This window comes from Ranitomeya variabilis, chromosome 5 (assembly GCF_051348905.1).
Source record: "Ranitomeya variabilis isolate aRanVar5 chromosome 5, aRanVar5.hap1, whole genome shotgun sequence".
Lineage (NCBI taxonomy): Eukaryota > Metazoa > Chordata > Amphibia > Anura > Dendrobatidae > Ranitomeya > Ranitomeya variabilis.
In genome coordinates this window covers 585012112-585028967 of record NC_135236.1, presented here as the reverse complement: position 1 = coordinate 585028967, position 16856 = coordinate 585012112, and the positions used below count along the sequence as shown (strand labels likewise).

Below are 16856 nucleotides of genomic sequence, written 5' to 3'. Positions count from 1 at the left end.
GAATAATGAAGGATGTCTTGGGGGAGGTGGAGGAGACATTAAAGGCATAGAGGTTTAGGCCAATCGAATGGAAAAGCAGGAATTAATTTTTTTTCTTTAAGACGTTCGGAGTTACAAAGATATTGACTATGTTAAGATTTTTTATATTTTGTCAGATATTTATGTTTCACTACTTCCATGCTCTTTACCTTCTTTTTTACTTCTCTCACACTTTCTTCTTCATCATCCTCAGCTGCAGCATCTTTTTCATCAACTTCTCCTTCACCTTATTCATCTTCTTCTTCACCTTCTTCCTTTTATTCTTTTTTTTACATTCTTCATATTCCTTTTATTCAACTATTATTCTTCTTCATATTCTACTTCTTCATCTTCTTCATATTCTTCTTCCTCATCATATTCTTGTTTGTGACAGGCCTTCCTGTAGTTGTTATCTATAAAAGTTTGAAGATTAAACCTTCTGTTCTGCCTGTCCCAAAAGATTTACAACAGTATTTGTTCGCATTCAGTTTGGCCTGCAGCAGCAGGTTTTTTCCAAGGGCACCACGAGGAGGAACGGACTCAACCCCGTACACTGCTTAGTCTTCTTCTGCTTATAATTTAGATAATATCTTTTGCTCTGATTTTTAGTTTTATGCTTAATATTTGTCTGCTTTTTGTTCTGCAGCTTCTTGTTCTTCTGCTTCACGGTCTTCAGGGTTGTCGTCTCAGGGGTCGTCGTTTCCGGGGTCGTCATCATCTACAGGGTGGTCTTCAGGGTCATCGTCTCTAGGGTCTTGAACTTGGAAATGTAGCAGAAGGTACAAGAAGGCTGAGGAACTGCCGAGAGCCAGCTGACGGTGCTAGAACCCGGATGGCTCCCCGAAGGTACAAGAGCCAATGGAACTACCGAGGACCAGCTGACAATACTGGAACCCGGTTACTAAGCAGGAGGTACCCATGCCAGAAAGCACTACCAAGGACCACCAGACGTTGGTGGAGCTCGGATACCCAGAAGGAGGCACCTAAGCCAAAGGCTCTGCCTGGAACCAGCTGACGATACTGGAACCAGGATGGGGAGCAGAAGGTACAAGAGCAAAAGACACTGCCGAGAACCAGCTGATAGTACTGGAACCCGGATGGCTACCCGAAGGTACAAGAGCCAATGGAACCACCGAGGACCAGCTGACGGTAAAGGAACCCAGTTACTAAGCAGGAGGTACCCGTGCCAGAAAGCACTACCAAGGACCATCAGATGTAGGTCGAACTCGGATACCCAGAAGGAGGCACCTAAGCCAAAAGCTCTGCCTGGAACCAGCTGACGGTACTGGAACCAGGGGGACCTATTCAAGCTTGTCTTCCTAAGAACCAGGTAATGGTGCTGGAACTCAGATAGGCAGCAGAATGTCCACAGGAAAAAAAAATTGCTAGGCCGCGAGCCGGCCGTAGTTACCGAAAACCCACAGTCCTACAGGGGGAGCTTGTCCTATTGGCACTATGGAACCAGCCTTCATTGCCAGTTCCCGCAGCCCCCATAGGAAGCACCTAAATTGCAGGCACCATAGAGTCGGCTAACCACACAGCAACAAGACAGGACAATGTATTGGAGGCAAAGTGACCATGACACTACCCGGAAACAGCTGGCATGCTGGAACAGGGCTGGGCAGGAGGAAGTACCTGTGCCAAATACACTTCTGAGCAGCAACTGGCAGTGTTGCAGCCCAGGGATTACATGAAAACAGAGTGTAGGCTGAGGCCTAACTGGAGCAAGTTGAAAGAGAACCTTTAACCCCCCCAGGCGTTTGCAACTAAAAGAGCCACCTTGTGCAGCACTAATGCTGCACAAGGAAAAGGTGGCTCTTTTAATTATGCTCCTTGCACACGCTGAAGTTAACACTTATAAAATGTGTCCCCTCATACCGTTAAACCGTCCCGGAGGTGGGACTTTCCTTCTTAATGAGACGCAGCACAGCCGTCATTCATACCCCATTGGTGCCGTGTGCAGCCTCCTCAACCTTGTTTGAATCTGTCCCGGAGCCTGCGCTGTTATGTTATCCCTTGACCATGCGCAGTTAGCGCTGCTCGTCTTCAGACATCATTTGTTGTCAGACTGGTTGCGCCTGTGCGGCCGCCCTGCCAGAGATCCCGCCCCGCAGTGTCTTCAGATTTATTCACACTGCGGGGCTGGGATTCCTGGGCATGCGCAGTGCATATCTTCGCCTTTCATTCATCTCCTTCCCTCTACTTCAGACTGTGCGGCGTCAGCTGATCCCTAATCGCATGCCAAGGCCATGACGCTGCACAGTCTGATGAAGGCGGAAGGAGATGAGTGAGAAGCCAAGATATTCACTGCGCATGCCCAGGAATCCCATCCCCGCAGTGTGAATAAATCAGAAGACACTGCGGGGTTGGGATTCCTGGGCATGCGCAGTGCATATCTTCGCCTCTCACTCATCTCCTTCCGCCTTCTTCAGACTGTGCGGCATCAGCTGATCCCTAATCGCATGCCACGGCCGTGACGCGGCACAGTCTGAAGAAGGCGGAAGAAGATGAGTGAGAGGCCAATACATAGAACAACTCAGCACAGACGGCGACAACCGTGGCACAGGCTGCAAATACGTTTCCTGCAGTGGTGCTCCAGGTGCGCCGAATGTCTGTGGAGAAAATCTAATCTACCCGAAGATTTCATCCATTATAAGTTCATGCTAAAAACATACAACTCTGCCCTTCACCTCTCCAAACAAACCTATTTCAACACCCTCATCACCTCACTGTCAAATAACCCTAAACGTCTCTTTGACACTTTCCAGTCCCTAGTCAACCCAAGAGAGCAGGCCCCAACCACGGATCTCCGCGCTGACGATCTGGCCAATTACTTCAAAGAAAAAATTGACCACATTCAACAGGAAATCATCTCCCAATCTCTTCATACCATGCACTGTCCTCCCTCCCCCACTGCATCTAGTTCACTCTCTGACTTTGAACCAGTTACAGAAGAAGAAGTAAGCAGGCTCTTTGCATCTTCTCGCCCAACCACTTGCACCAGTGACCCCATTCCGTCACATCTCCTTCAGTCCCTTTCCCCAGCTGTTACCTCTCACCTAACAAAAATATTCAACCTTTCTCTCACTTCCGGTATTTTTCCCTCCTCATTTAAGCATGCCATCATACATCCATTACTTAAAAAACCCTCCCTCGACCAAAACTGTGCCGCTAATTATAGACCTGTCTCTAATCTTCCCTTCATCTCTAAACTGCTCGAACGCCTGGTCCACTCCCGTCTTACCCGCTATCTTTCAGATAACTCTCTTCTCGACCCTCTTCAATCTGGCTTCCGCTCTTTACACTCTACTGAAACTGCCCTCACTAAAGTCTCTAATGACCTACTAACAGCTAAATCTAATGGTCACTACTCCATGCTAATTCTCTTGGATCTCTCCGCAGCATTCAATACTGTGGATCATCAGCTCCTCCTCACTATGCTCCGCTCCATCAGCCTCAAGGACACCGTTCTCTCCTGGTTCTCCTCTTATCTCTCTGACCGATCCTTCACTGAATGTTTTGCTGGTTCCTCCTCCTCTCACCTTCCCCTTACTGTTGGGGCTCCTCAAGGATCAGTTCTAGGCCCCCTCCTCTTCTCTTTGTATACTGCCCCATTGGACAAACAATCAGTAGATTTGGTTTCCAGTACCATCTCTATGCTGACGACACCCAATTATACACCTCTTCTTCTGTTATCATGCCGACCCTTTTAGAAAACACCAGTGATTGTCTTACCGCTGTCTCTAACATCATGTCCTCCCTCCCTCTATCTGAAACTGAACCTGTCAAAAACTGAACTCCTCGTGTTCTCTCCCTCTACTAACCTACCTTTGCCTGACATTGCCATCTCCGTGTGCGGTTCCACCATTACTCCAAAGCAACATGTCAGCTGCTTTGGGGTCATCCTTGATTCTGAGCTTCCATTCACCCCCCACATTCGATCACTGGCTCGCTCTTCTTATCTGCATCTCAAAAACATTTCTAGAATTCGCCCTTTTCTTATTTTCGACTCTGCAAAAACTCTTACTCTTTCACTTATTCTTTCTCGTCTGGACTATTGTAACTCTCTTCTAATTGGCCTCCCTCTTACCAAACTCTCCCCGCTCCAATCTGTCCTGAATGCTGCAGCCAGGATCATATTCCTCACCAACCGTTACACCGATGCCGCTACCTTGTGCCAGTCATTACACTGGCTACCCATCCACCCCAGAATCCAGTACAAAACTACTACCCTCATCCACAAAGCACTCCATGGCTCAGCACCACCCTACATCTCCTCTCTGGTCTCAGTCTACCACCCTACCAGTGCCCTCCGCTCCGCTAATGACCTCAGGTTAGCATCCTCAATAATCAGAACCTCCCACTCCCGTCTCCAAGACTTTACACGTGCTGTGCCGATTCTTTGGAATGCACTACCTAGGTTAATACGATTAATCCCCAATCCCCTCAGTTTTAAGCGTGCCCTAAAAACTAATTTGTTCAGACTGGCCTACTGCCTCAACGCATTAACCTAACTATCCCTGTGTGGCCTATTTAAAAAAAAAAGAAAACAAAACAAAACATAATCAGGTTCCTCGCATCATGTTCTCATACACTTTATGCAGTTAATAGCACTCTGTGTCTGTACTGCTACATACTTAGGCAGTTAACTGGTTCATGCAGCTTTACATGAACACCCGAGCCATACACTATGGCTGGTCCAAATAACTAAAGCAATTGTTACCATCCACCTCTCGTGTCTCCCCTTTTCCTCATAGATTGTAAGCTTGCGAGCAGCAGGGCCCTCACTCCTATTGGTATCTGTTTTGAACTGTGATTTCTGTTATGCTGTAATGTCTATTGTCTGTACAAGTCCCCTCTATAATTTGTAAAGCGCTGCGTAATATGTTGCCGCTATATAAATAAAAATTATTATTATTATTATATTATAATATATGTACTGTGCATGCCCAGGAATCCCAGCCCCGCAGTGTGAATAAGTCAGAAGACACTGCGGGGCTAGGATTCCTGGCCATGCGCAGTGCATATCTTCACCTCTCACTCATCTCCTTCCGCCTTCTTCAGACTGTGCAGCGACAGCTAATCCCTAATCGCATGCCACGGCCGTGTCGCGGCACAGTCTGAAGAAGGCGTAAGGAGATGAGTGAGAGGCCAAGATATGCACTGCACATGCCCTGGAATCCCAGCCCCGCAGTGTGACTAAATCTGAAGACACTGCGGGGCTGGGACTCCTGGACATGAGCAGTGCATACCTTCGCATCTCACTCATCTCCTTCTGCCTTCTTCAGACTGTGCAGCGTCAGCTGATCCCTAATCGCATGCCACGGCCGTGACGTGGTACAGTCTGAAGAAGGCAGAAGGAGATGAGTGAGAGGCCAAGATATGCTCTGTGCATGCCAGGAATTCCAGCTCCGCAGTGTGAATAAATCTGAAGACACTGCGGGGCGGGATCCCGGGCAGGGCGGCCGCATAGGCGCAGCCAGCCTGACAACAAATGATGTCAGAAGACAGGCAGCACTAACTGGGCATGGCCAAGGGATAACATAACAGCCAGGCTCCGGGACAGATTCAAACAACGCTGGGGAGGCGGCGCCCGGCGCCAAGGGGGTATGAATGACGGCTGTGCTGCGTCTCATTAAGAAGGAAAGTTCCGCCTCCTGGACGGTTTCACGGTATGAGAGGACACATTTTATAACTGTTTAGTTCAGCATGTGCAAGGAGAATAACTAAAAGAGCCACCTTGTCCAAATGCAGCATTAGTGCTGCACAAGGTGGCTCTTTTAGTTACAAACGCCTGGGTGGGGGACAGGTTCCCTTTAATTTCTGCAGTAGTGTGAGTGTGGAGGGAGCAGGAGAAATTGCCGTATACACAGCAGGGGATCAGCTGACGTTATTGAACCCCAGTAACACGGCAGCAAGTGTTGACTGTGCAGACAGCACTTCCAGACAGCAACTGGCGGTGTTGGAGCCCAGGGAATGCAGAAGGAGCAGACTGGAGGTATTGCCACACACACAGCAGGGGAGCAGCTGGCGCTACTGAACCCCAATAGCAGAGGAGCAACTGTTGACTGTGCAGACGGCACTTCCGGGCAGCAAATGGTGGTGTTGGAGCCCAGGAAATGCAGGAGGAGCAGACTGGAGGCATTGCCGCGCACACAGCAGGAAAGCAGCTGGCGTTACTGAACCCCAATAACAGAGGAGCAACTGTTGACTGTGCAGACAGCACTTCTGGGCAGCAACTGGCAGTGTTGGAGCCCAGGGAATGCAGGAGGAGCAGACTGGAGGTATTGCCACACACACAGCAGGGGAGCAGATGGCGCTACTGAACCCCAATAACAGAGGAGCAACTGTTGACTGTGCAGATGGCACTTCCGGGCAGCAACTGGCGGTCTTGGAGCCCAGGGAATGCAGGAGGAGCAGACTGGAGGTATTGCCACGCACACAGCAGGGGAGCAGCTGGCATTACTGAACCCCAATAACAGAGGAGCAACTGTTGACTGTGTAGACGGCATTTCCGAGCAGCAACTGGCGGTGTTTGAGCCCAGGGTCAATCAGGGTGTAGGCCGAGGCCTAATTGGAGCAAGTTTAATATCTGATATAATATGAATGTGGAGGGAGCAGGAGACATTGCCGGACACACAGAAAGGGATCAGTTGACGGTACTGAACCCCTCTAACACAGGAGCTAGTGTTTTTCTCTGTGCAGACGGCACTTCCGAGCAGCAACTGGTGGTGTTGGAGCCCAGGGAATAAAGGAGAAGCAGAGTGTAGGCTGAGGCCTAATTGGAGCAAGTTGAAAGGGAACCTTTAACTCCCCCCAGGCATTTGAAACTGAAATAGCCACCTTGTGCAGCACTAATGCTGCACAAGGAAAAGGTGGCTCTTTTAGTTATGCTCCTTGCACACGCAGAACTAAACACTTATAAAATGTGTCGCCGGGCGCCGCCTCCTCAGCGCTGTTTGAATCTGTCCCGGAGCCTGCTTTGTTATGTTAAACCTTGGGCATGCGCAGTTAACGCTGCCTGTCTTCTGACATCATTTGGTGTCAAGCTGACTGCGCCTGTGCAGCCGCGCTGCCCAAGATCGCACTGTCTTCTGATTTATTCACACTGCGGGGCTGGGATTCCTGGGCATGCACAGTGCATATCTTGGCCTCTCACTCATCTCCTTCCGCCTTCTTCAGACTGTGCCGCGTCACGGCCGTGGCATGCGATTAGGGATCAGCTGATGCCGCACAGTCTGAAGAAGGCGGAAGGAGATGAGTGAGAGGCGAAGATATGCACTGCGCATGCCCAGGAATCCCAACCCCGCAGTGTCTTCTGATTTATTCACACTGCGGGGATGGGATTCCTGGGCATGCGCAGTGAATATCTTGGCTTCTCACTCATCTCCTTCCGCCTTCATCAGACTGTGCAGCGTCATGGCCTTGGCATGCGATTAGGGATCAGCTGACGCCGCACAGTCTGAAGTAGAGGGAAGGAGATGAATGAAAGGCGAAGATATGCACTGCGCATGCCCAGGAATCCCAGCCCCGCAGTGTGAATAAATCTGAAGACACTGCGGGGCGGGATCTCTGGCAGGGCGGCCGCACAGGCGCAACCAGCCTGACAACAAATGATGTCTGAAGACGAGCAGCGCTAACTGCGCATGGTCAAGGGATAACATAACAGCGCAGGCTCCGGGACAGATTCAAACAAGGTTGAGGAGGCTGCACACGGCACCAATGGGGTATGAATGACGGCTGTGCTGCGTCTCATTAAGAAGGAAAGTCCCACCTCCGGGACGGTTTAACGGTATGAGGGGACACATTTTATAAGTGTTAACTTCAGCGTGTGCAAGGAGCATAATTAAAAGAGCCACCTTTTCCTTGTGCAGCATTAGTGCTGCACAAGGTGGCTCTTTTAGTTGCAAACGCCTGGGGGGGTTAAAGGTTCTCTTTCAACTTGCTCCAGTTAGGCCTCAGCCTACACTCTGTTTCTCATGTAATCCCTGGGCTGCAACATGTGGCGTCACGGCCGTGGCATGCGATTAGGGATAAGCTGACGGCGCACTGTCTGAAGAAGCTGGGAGATGAGTGAGAGGAGAAGATATTCACTGTGCATGCCCAGGAATCCAAGCCCCGCAGTGTGAATAAATCAGAAGACACTGCGGGGCGCGATCTCGGGCAGCGCGGCCGCATAGGCACAGTCAGCCTGACAACAAATGATGTCAGAAGACGGGCAGTGCTAACTGTGCATGTCCAAGGTTGAACATAACAGTGCTGGCTCCGGGACAGATTTAAACAATGCCGAGGAGGCGGCGCCCGGCACCAAGGGGGTATGAGTGACGGCTGTGATGCGTCTCATTACGAAGGAAAGTCCCACCTCCGGGATGATTTCACGGTATAAGGGGACACATTTTATAAGTGTTAAGTTTAGCGGGTGCAAGGAGCCTAACTAAAAGAGCCACCTATTCTTGTGCAGCACTAGTGCTGCACAAGGTGGCTCTTTCAGTTACAAATGCCTGAAAGGGTGGAACAGGTTCTCTTTAATTTCTGTAGTAGTGTGAGTGTGGAGGTAGTAGGAGCAATTGCCGGATACACAGCTGGGGATCAGCTGACGTTACTGGGTCATATATTGACTGTTCAGACGGCACTTCTGAGCAGCAACTGGCAGTGTTGGAGCCCAGGGATTGCAGTTCAGGTGGTAGAAACATGAACACAACTTTGAGACCTGCATACGGTTGCCAACCAATTATTTAATCGGGAAGAGGAGTTGCAAATTCCTGTGAGATCCAGGCCTTGTTCATTTTCAGAAAAGTAAACCGATCAACGTTATCGGAGGATAGTCGCATGCGATGGTCTGTTAGTACACCACCTGCGGCACTAAAGATGCGTTCCGATAATACACTAGCAGCAGGGCAAGCCAGCACCTCCAATGCATACTGGCTAAGCTCAGGCCATGTATCCAGCTTAGAGACCCAAAACTTGAAGGGGGATGAGCCGTCTGGGAGTACACTGAGAGGGCAAGACATGTATTCTGTCACCATCTGACGGAAACGTTGCCTTCTGCTCACTGGAGCCATCTGTGATGGTGTAGACATTTGTGGCGGGCACACAAAACTTTGCCACAGTTGGGCCATACTGGTCTTGCCTTGTGTTGAGGCACTGCTTCTGCTCCCTGTTTGTGCAGAGCTTCCTCCACTGCCTCGATGCACTGAGCTGCTTTGTAAAGCACTAGCAGCACTGCTCTCGATTGGACTGGAGAAGATGATGGACTGCACTAGTGTGTCTTGGTACTCCCGCATTTTACGCTCCCGGTTCAACGATGTTATGAGGGTTTGTAAGTTGTCCCGGTAGCGAGGATCTAGGAGGGTGTACACCCAATAATCGCTGTGTTGAGAATGTGGGCGATGCGGCGGTCATTTCTTAGGCACTGCAGCATGAAATCAACCATGTGCTGCAGACTGCCAACTGGCCAAGAATCGCTGTCCCCTGTTTGAGGCGTGATCTCTCCCTGCTCTGCATCACCCCATCCTCGCTCTACATACTGACTACTGGAGAATTGTGTAACTCCCTCCTCTGGACAGATGTCTTAATCCTCCATTGACTCCTCCTCATCCTCCTCACAAAGTGTCCCCTGCCTAGGCTTTTATGAGGAACCACGTAGCGCAGACTGTCCTGAAGCAGATGGCATTTGTGACTCCTCATCCTCCACCTCTTCCACAACATCATCCCTTAGCGCTTGCAGTGTTCTTTCAAGCAGGCAGATAAGGGGGATAGTCATGGTGATTAGTGCATCATCTGCACTCGCCATCCACGTGGAATCATCGAAGGCACGCAAAGCCTGGCAGATGTCCTTCATAGTGGCCCACTCAGTGGTTGTGAAGTCTGAACGGCAAACAGTGCAACTTCTTTGCGCCTGATGCAGCTGGTACTCCATTACTGCTGGCTGCTGCTCACACAACCGCTCCAACATATGTAACGTTGAATTCCACCTGGTGGGTAGGTCACATATGATGTTATGTTCCGGAAGGTGGAATCGGCGCTGCAGAGCTGCAATGTGCGATCTTGCCATACTGGGACGCCGCAAGTGAGCACACTGTAGGCTGACCTTGTGCAGCAGTGCATCAAGATCCGGATAGTCCCTCAAAAAACTCTGCATGACCAAGATGAGCACATGTGCCAGACATGAGATGTGAGTGAGGTTGCCTAGGGCCAGAGCTGCCACCAGATTTCGGCCATTGTCACACACTACCATGCCTGGCTGGAGATTCGCTGGCACAAACCACACGTCGCTCTCTTGCTTCATAGCATTCCAGAGCTCCTGTGCTGTGTGGCTTTGATTCCCCAAAGAAATTAATTTCAATATGGCCTGTTGACGTTTGGCCATGGCTGTGCTCATATCGGTCGTAACAGGTAAGCGTTCATGGGTCCATGTGGAGGTGGACTGTGACGGCTCCTGCAGCTCTGATTCAGAGGAACTTGAGTATGAGGAGGAGTCAATGTGTACAGACTGGATTCCTGCAATCCTTGGAGTTGGCAGAACACGAACAGCGCCACTCTCACGATCTGTATCCGGCTCCACAACATTTACCCAATAGGCAGTGAGGGAAAGGTATTGTCCCTGTCCATGGTGACTGGTTCACGCATCGGTGGTGAGGTGGACCGTGCTACTGATGGCGTTTAGTAGCACATGTTTAATGTTTCCCTCCACATGCTTTTGCAGGGCAGGGACGGCTTGCCTGCTGAAATAAAAGCGGCTGGGCGAGTTGTATTGTGGACTGCCAATGCCATCAAGTTACGGAAGCTGCCAGTCTCCACCAGCCTGAATGACAGCATTTCAAGGGACAGTAGTTTTGCAATGCCAGCATTCAGAGCCTGTGCTCGGGGGTGGTTTGCTGAGAATGGCCGCCTTTTCTCCCATGCCTGTGCTACCGATGGCTGTAGACTGGGCTGGGAGTGTGAGGATGACTGGGAACGTGGTGCTGTGAGTGGAATTACACTGGGTCTCTGGACAACAGTGCCAGAGGTTCTTCTGCAGCGCCCCAGAGTCCTGGTCGTTGCAGTACTGACGCTCCGCCACTAAGGGGAGTGATGGTACGTCTGATGGCACTTAAGGAGTTTACCTGACCAGGTATCACAGTCACACATTACACATTCTGGCCACCAGGGGGAGCAAAGGGTTCTATGTATTAGGCCACTCCTCACAATCTGGTAAAACTGGGGGCCGGATAGGAAGTTAGTCAGAAGCTGACTGGGTTGGATCCAGGCAACATCCAGTGGTAGAGGGTGTTGCAGGGGAAGAACCAGGGGGGCCTCTGTCAGAGGTGGGATCCTGACAGTGGCCTAGCGAACAGAACAGAATGTTATGGAGCCGCATCTGCACCCGTTGCGGTGGCATCCTAAGAAAGGAAACGAAGCGAGGTTTACTGTGGAGAAGTGAGAAACGAGATCCCAGCAAAAAGGAGATAAAGCCAGTAGGAGTCGTGCCTTAAGATCGTGGCAACATCCTACTGAGGCGCGTAGCCGGTGGCCGGAACGCCGAGGAAGTATTTGGCTCCAAGCATTACTTCAAACAGCGGCAGGACAGTTAATTATAGGTTGGCTGCCTCACCTAAATCACCTAAGCAGACATAGGGGGCAATTGTGGGAGAGGTGCGATGCTAGGGTCCCAGAAGAACTCCAGGCCTACCCGTCATACGGGTGCGTCCTATCCATATCATCTGGGGGACGGAGAAAGAACATCAGAATAGATACAAGTTGTGAGAGAAGAACATCAGAAACAGACACAACAGTTGTGAGGACTATCCCGTGGTGCTCAGCAGGGAGGTACTACAACACACAGGTGCTAGAAGGTAGGCACTGATTTCCACCTGCAAAGGAAACTCTGGATGTGCCTTCGGACCGGCCGGTCTCAGCCAGCCCTGTTAGCAGTACTCTGGATTGTGGATCCTGAAGCCTTCAGTAAAGAGGTAAAGAGACTGCAACCCTGTGTCCTCGTTATTCACCGCGACTTGCACTACGCACCATCATCACACCTTTCATTGGACGCCCCTTAGCAGGGTCACGGACCGGGTCTAGCCACCGTGACAACCCCAGTACCGAGACAGAGAGGCCCGGTATCGAGTACCCCGCGGCCCTGCATCTGGGGGCGCTCCACTTCCATGGTGATCCTGTGAGGAAGCCGAACCAGCTGTGTGTGAGCTGGAGGAAGAGGCTACAACACGAGCTGAAGAGGTGGTATGCTGTAGGTTGGCCTAGGTCTTCAGTGTGTTTTTGTAACTCCACAGCGTGCTTGGTCCGCACATGTTTCCACATATTTGTGGTATTGAGGTTGCTGAGACTTTTCCCTCTTTTGACTTTCTGATGACACAGCTTGCATTTGACAAAGCAAATGTCATCTGCAACTGTGTCAAAAAAGGACCAGGCACTGCAAGTCTTGGGAGTGCCCGTTTTGGCTTTTGGAAGAGGCATGCTCCCAATGGGTGCCGAAGTGGAGGCTACAGGCAATGCAGTTTTCCCCCTCCCTCTCCCTCTTTGGGCCATTTGGGGAATCTCTTCCTCAGAGCTGCTCCCACCACCTTCCTGAACCTCACGCCATGATGGGTCAAGGACCTCATCATCTACACTACCCTCTTCCACCAACTGCTTCTCCTCGGCAGCACAGTACGCACCAGAAAGTGGCACCTGAGTCTTATCATCATCAGATGCGTACTGAGGTGTGCTGACCGGAGGCACTGGCCCCCCCGCCTCTTTAGATTCAGAGACAAAGCAGTTGGGCATCACTGCATACTGGCTCTTCTTCCATTTCTCGAATGCTGCTTGGCTGGCCCCCTCTTTCCAAGCCAAGAGATTCAGAGAACAGAAGTAGAGATGGCTCCTGTCCTGGGCTCTCTGACTGCCTGGGCAATTTGGCAGGTGGTGAAGAAACAGATGGGTGCTCTTCAGTGCTCTGTGCCTGATAGGATGTGGCACTAATTGAAGTCAATGCGTTAGCTGCCATCCATCCGACAACGGCTTCAATTTGTTCATCCCGCAACAGTGGGGTATGGCGAGCTCCTACAAAGCTGCGCATGAAAGACTGTTCCCTGCTAAAACTGGGGAATGATGAGTCACCGGTGCCCGCAGCAGGCACAGAATCCCCACGTCCTCTCCCTGCTCCACCTCCACGCCCCCGCCCACGTGCCTTACTCCCTGCCTTCTTCATCGTGGTAGACTGATATAGATAGGCAGAAAAGTGCAAAGGGCTTAGTGTGCTTATTCCTGAACAGCTGCTAACAGGTATAAGAAACACTAATTTTATCAAGTGTAGACTAGACTTTAATATGAGCTAACGTAAAGTGTAGTGTTTGGTGAACTTTATAACTTTTTGTTTTTTTCGCAGAACAGACTACAGAGTGAGCTGCACTCACACAGAGACCGTGCAGACAGCAGTGAACGGCGCTGCAAGGCCAAAAAAAGCTCCTCTATGTAATCCTATATAGTGTTTTTCCACAATCTAGCAGGATACGGATGGAAAGCCACTAATAGGATAAATTTGAAAAAATGTGCAGCAGGCTGCACTATTTGATAAAAGGACAATGGAACAGTGTGAGGCAGTGATGCACCCTGATCTGACTACAACCGGCTGTGGCGGCAGAACAGACTACACAGTGAGCTGCACTCACACAGAGACCGTGCAGACAGCCGTGAACGGCGCTGCAAGGCCAAAAAAAGCTCCTCTATGTAATCCTATATAGTGTTTTTCCACAATCTAGCAGGATACGGATGGAAAGCCACTAATAGGATATATTTGAAAAAAATGTGCAGCAGGCTGCACTAATTGAAAAAAGGACAATGGAACAGTATGAGGCAGTGATGCACCCTGAGCTGCCTACAACCGGCTGTGGTGGCAGAACAGACTACAGAGTGAGCTGCACTCACACAGAGACAATGCATACAGCCGTGAACAGCGCTGCAAGGCAGAAAAAAAGCTCCTCTATGTAATCCTATATAGTGTTTTTCCATAATCTAGCAGGATACGGATGGAAAGCCACTAATAGGTTAAATTTGAAAAAATGTGCAGCAGGGTGCACTAATTGAAAAAAAGGACAATGGAACAGTATGAGGCAGTGACGCACCCTGAGCTGACTACAACCAGCGGTGGCTGCAGACCAGACTACAGCGTGAGCTGCATTCACACAGACACCTTGCAGACAGCCATGAACATCGCTGCAAGGCAACAACAAGGTTCTCACACAGCGGTTGCTAAATTAGCCTGGGTAAAGCACAATGAAGCAAATCGCTATCTCAGAACTGGCCCTCAGTCAGAACACAGCGTCCTGTCCCTAACTGAATTCACAGCAGAGTGAACCCAAAATGGTGGCGGCGACTTTTATAGTGCATCATGACATCATTTCAGCAGCCAATCACAGCCATGCCAGTAGTTACATGCCTAACATGCAGAACAGGATGTGCCCACACTTCTAATGATTCCTCATTGGCTGAATTAAATGAAACTGGCTCTTTGCTTTATGGGAACTTCCGATTCCGGTATCCGATATACTGAAAGTATTGGAACTCGGTATCGGAATTCCGATACCGTGAATATCGGCTGATACCCGATACTTGCGGTATCGGAATGCTCAACACTAGTGGTGACCTGTTTATATTTGGCTTACAAATTCAGACGTAAAAACTCACCAAACACTCAACATGTGCACGTTGCTTTAAATGGGTTGCCCACAAGCAAAGTTCATTTTAAAGTTGATTTTAAAATAAAATACTCTCCTTTGCTTCCTCCCCTGCCCAGGAGCTGTGGTATGATCAGACCATGTTCCTGTACGGTCAGACACGACCATTAAACAGTACAGAGCAGGGGCACATTTTATAAGATTATCTCAGCACAGGAACATTTTATTTAAACACCTCCAATTGTGGAAATTCTTATTATTTCAAGATGTAATGAATAAAATGCACTTAGTGGGAAAACCCCTTTAAGCATCAAAGCTGCGGTGGTTGCAACCTACCCACTCACATCTTTTTTTAAATTCTAACATTATCTGACTTTCTTAGGAAACCACAATTTACACTATATACTGCAAAAAGTTAAACATTTAAACCAGGGATTACAAAACATTTCACTGCACAGTGTACTGGAAACCAGAAAAATTTTCCAAGTTGAAGGAAATGATGAATAAAATGTGATTCCACATTGTTTTTTGGGTTTTGTTTTTATGGTATTCATTTTGTGGCAAAAATGTCTGGGAAACTTGATTGTACAGGTCAGTGCAATTATGGCGATACCAAACTGGACTAGTTTTTTTTACTTCAGTGATGAAAAAAAATGTAGATGTTTGTAAAAGTACTTCTTTTTGCTTTTTTTCTGTTGATAGAGTTGAGGGAGGGCTCATTTTTAAGTTGAGACTGTGATTTCTATTAATTTAAATTTGGGGTACATACTACAGTTTGATCGCTTGTATACATTTTTTTGGAGGAGAGGTGACAAAAAACAATTCAGGCATTTTAATCATTTTTCACTTTACCATAATGATTAGTTTTATATTTTGATTTAGCTTTTATGAATGTAGAAACTACAAATATGTGTTTTTGTTTATTCCTTTCTTTAATTTTAGGAGAGATTTGAATTTTTATGTTTTTTCACTATTATGTAACTTAAATGTTTAACACCGTTTTTTACATTATTTTTAAGTCCCCTTGTGGCATTTTAATATGCATCTGATTGCTTATACTATAAATTGCATAACGAAGTTGGTATTATATAGGAAAAATCATGGACTACTATAAAGTTCAACCTATGGCTGAGCTTCACAGGAGTACCAAGATGGCAGCAACTCCATAGGAACGCATTGTGAGGGGTCAGTAGGAGCCGAGCACACATGTACTGGTACCATTGATAGAAATTGATAGTGACATCTAATTGGATAACAGCCATGGGCAGAGCACAGCTTCAGCTACAGCGTTTAGGCACAGATGTTGGCTATGTGGATAAGCTGCGGTAAACTGCAAGTGTAAGGAGCTTATGGTAGTTCCTCATCCCCTTGTGGACCCCTCCTGATGATATTATTTTATATTCTGCACTGTGTTCCAAATTATTATGCAAATTGGATTTAAGTGTCATAAAGATTTAATTGTTTTGTTTTTCAAATAAACTCGTGGATGGTATTGTGTCTCAGGGCTCAATGTATCACTGAAATCAATCTTAAACACATGTGATAATTGGTTTTCCAGGTGATTCTAATTAAAGGAAAACTACTTAAAAATGATGTTCCACATTATTAAGCAGGTCACAGTTTTCAAGTAACATGGGAAAGAAAGAGGATCACTCTGCTGCTGAAAAGCATCAAATAGTGCAATGCCTTGGTGAAGGGATGAAAACATTAGAAATTTAAGAGATTTGTGGCTGTATCTGAGCACAAATGTGTTTGTGCTGATAAAGGCATAATGAGGAAGATTTCTGCCAGGCAAGTTCATCGGATTAAGAGAGCAGCTGCTAAAAAGCCATTACAAAGCAGCAAACAGATATTTGAAGCTGCTGGTGCCTCTGGAGTCCCTCGAACCTCAAGGTGTAGGCTCCTTCAAAGGCTTGCTGTGGTGCATAAACCTACTATTCGGCCACCCTTAAACAGTGTTCACAAGCAGAAATGGTTGTATTGGGCCCACACATACATGAAGACTAATTTCCAAACAGTCTTATTTACTGATAAGTGTTGAGCAACCCTGGATGGTCCAGATGGATGGTGTAGTGGATGGCCACCATGTCCCAACAAGGCTGCGATGTCAGCATGGAGTTGGAAGAGTCATGTTTTGGGCCGGAATCATGGAGAAACAGCTGGTGGGGCCTTTTAAGGTTCCTGAGG

The 16856-nt window shown here is 48.5% G+C and overlaps 1 protein-coding gene across 1 annotated transcript in view; it reads left to right on the top strand.

Moving 5' to 3' along the window:
• SLC4A9 (solute carrier family 4 member 9) overlaps positions 1-16856 on the top strand; it is a 1224185-nt gene that overhangs the window by 223880 nt on the left and 983449 nt on the right. The window lies entirely within an intron of this gene.